The sequence below is a fragment of the Theropithecus gelada genome, chromosome 3, assembly GCF_003255815.1.
Source record: "Theropithecus gelada isolate Dixy chromosome 3, Tgel_1.0, whole genome shotgun sequence".
Lineage (NCBI taxonomy): Eukaryota > Metazoa > Chordata > Mammalia > Primates > Cercopithecidae > Theropithecus > Theropithecus gelada.
In genome coordinates this window covers 16,382,578-16,385,585 of record NC_037670.1, presented here as the reverse complement: position 1 = coordinate 16,385,585, position 3,008 = coordinate 16,382,578, and the positions used below count along the sequence as shown (strand labels likewise).

At 43.2% G+C, this 3,008-nt stretch overlaps 1 pseudogene; it reads left to right on the top strand.

The window, feature by feature from the left end:
- The first annotated feature begins 231 nt into the window (after window positions 1-231).
- Window positions 232-1,063, top strand: LOC112621488 (annotated as a pseudogene).
- Window positions 1,064-3,008: the final 1,945 nt, after the last annotated feature.

Below are 3,008 nucleotides of genomic sequence, written 5' to 3'. Positions count from 1 at the left end.
AGGGTTTTTTTTAAGGTTTTAGGTCTTACGTTTAACCCTTTCATCCATCTTGAGTTAATTTTTGTATAAGGTGTAAGGAAGGAGTCCAGTTTCAGTTTTCTGCGTAGGGCTAGCCAGTTTTCCCAGCACCATTTATTAAATAGGGAATCCTTTCCCCATTGCTTGTTTTTGTCAGGGTTCTCAGACATCCTAAACTTTTAAATTTAAGAATTTGCATTTTTTTTCATCTTGCGAGGCTCCGTTTCCTCTACAAGTATGGAGAAGGCAAAAGGCAAGGACACTTCCACAGAGGAGTCCAGGGAAGAGGATCAGCAGGCTTCTAATCAACCAAACATGATTGCTTTGCCAGGGACATCAGCAAAGGGAACCAAAGAAAAAATGTGTCAAAGGCGATAAAGTGCTCTGCCCTGAGAAGAAGGCAGAGTACACTGACAACCCTGGACCTCAGAAGAAGATACCAATTCCTCCATTACCCTCTAAACTGCCACCTGTTAATCTGATTAACCGGGGCATCCTGCGGGCCTGATGCCAACACTTGAAGCTGAGTTCCAAAGGTCAGAAGTCGGATGCATATAAGCGCCTGTGTGCCTTTGCCTACCCGAATCAAAAGGATTTTCCTAGCACAGCAAAAGAGGCCAAAATCCAGAAATCATCGCAAAAAAAAATTAAAGGTGGGAAAAAGGGAAACGTCGCTGCAAAGTTCTGAGACACATCCTCCTGAAGTGGCCCTTCCCCCTGCGGAGGGGCCGTCTGCCCTGGAAGATTCCACTGCCCTCCTTGACGGAGTTAATACAGTTGTGGTGACAACTTCTGCCCCAGAGGATTTGCTGGCCTCCTGGGTGAGAATTTCAGCCAGGGCGAAGATGCCAGAGGCAGTGGAATCTCCACAAGAGGCCTGTGGTGTCCGGTGGCGTGTGGTCCGTGGGAAAAGTCTCCACAAGAGGCCTGTGGTGTCCGGTGGTGTGTGGTCTGTGGGAAAAGTCTCCCTGGAGTCACAGATGGTTGGGTTCACTTGCAGTTTCATGCTGGTCAAGCCTCGGTTCCAGAAAAGCAAGAAGGATAAAGTAGAAATCATTTAAATGGCTAACAGTATAAGGAGGGTTAAATCAAGCATCCAGGTGTGGAAATAGCTGATTTACATATATAGTTTATGCCATGTGAAACGTTTATGATTTAATATTGGATGAAAAAACAGATACAACATTTTATATACAGTATAATCTAAAATATCTACGTTTAGTTAAAAATGCAGGAATATAATTATCAAAATTTGAGTGATAAAATTATAAATAATTTTTCTTTCTTTTATAACTCATTTTGTATTTACTAAAGATCCTCCAAAGAGATTATACACTTTTTTAATTAGAAAAAAAGTTCTTTGTTAAGGAGATCATAAATGATATAATATTTTAAATAATTTAAAAGTTGAGATTGTGAGGATTTCCAGGGACTCCTGCCCCCAGCCCAGCTTGCATCATTGTTTACATGGAAATGTTGGGACTGAGGTGACCTCATGCCTCTCAATTCCCAACCAGCTTTCTCTCCCTCTGGTTCTTAGCCAGCCTGTTAAACAGAAAATAATCAGTGAGACAAACAAACTACACCCTAGTGTTCTAACAAGTTACACATAATTCTTTGCTTACCAATTGTCTCCCTCAGAACTTTCTTTTCCTCATAGAGTCCATATAATCATCTATTTTAAATTCAGCTTTTGCCATTTTACAATCTGAGATGCAGGACTTTGCATAGGGCATGGATGGGTTTCCACAATCTGCACGAGGATGGGAGGAGAACAGGGCAGATCCAGCCCTGCTCACTGAGTTCTGGCTGGAGTTACTTGGCTGGACCTCACTCCAGAGAGAGGAGACCTTCCTCTGGTCCAGCTACCAAGACAGCCCCTAGTTGGAAAATCTTTTCTTCTAAGGTGAGATGCAGCCCCCACTGGAGAGGAAAACACCAGAGAGTTTTAAAAAGGAAAAACCAAGGGAAGTTGAGGAGCTTCTTGATAGGGGACACAGCAGAGTCCGCCCAGCTGGAGTGAATCGCCACAGTTCCCCAACAGGACGGCAGGCGGGAGGAGCAGCATGAGCCATCTGCAGTGACATTGTCTCCTCCAGCAGCAGCCTCCATCCAGAAATCCATCTCAGGGTCTGTCCTCACAGGAACCTGATGCCAGAGCTGTGCGCTGAAAGTATTTGGACACAGGTATTTTGTGGAACTGGGCATTTTTCAGGTCTTACTGGAGGTCATGGTGTGTGAACTTGATGGAGCTCTTTCTCATGGGCTTTTTTTCTAAGTGTGGGAGAGCATGGCCTGCATGACTGCTGGCTTCCAGCACGAGGCTTGTAAACCCAAGCCAGGGTGTGTAATTCACTGTAGCCCTTGACAGAATAGCAGGGGATAAAAGGTCGTTTTTTAATCTTCTGTTTATTACCCTCAGCCAATTAACTTCTATCTACAGTAGAAGATATTTTGCCAATTGTTTTTTTCAAAATGGAAAAATATCTTGCTCTTTAAAAAGTCTTTTAGAGGCACAGACTTCTCAATTTCATTACATTAAAATCACTAAAAGATAGAAAAAAGTGAAATTCACATGTGAAAGAAATTTTCTTTTGGCAAAATACTCTGTTTTGGTTTGAAATGTTTGTGAATTTTCCATGCATGTGTCCAGATGCATATGGAGTTTATTCATTCAATTAAGTTACAACATTAGATAACATGGTACATTCAAAAAGTAGTGAGGACACATTTTGTTTCTGTCTCTTTAACTGAGAAAACTGGCTGATGCCTCCTGTGTGCGAGCACTGTGTAGCTGATGCAGATACGGAAACCGAGGTTTTCTTACTTCCTGCCGCTGGCCTGGGCAGTGGAAGTTGACTCCAGGAGGGCAGGGTGTCTGCTTTTATTACCACTCAGCAAGTGTCACAAATACACATGGGTGTGTCTGCCCTACAGTGGATCCTGGCAGGCACTGTTATTACCACTCAGCAAGTGTCACACAAATACAC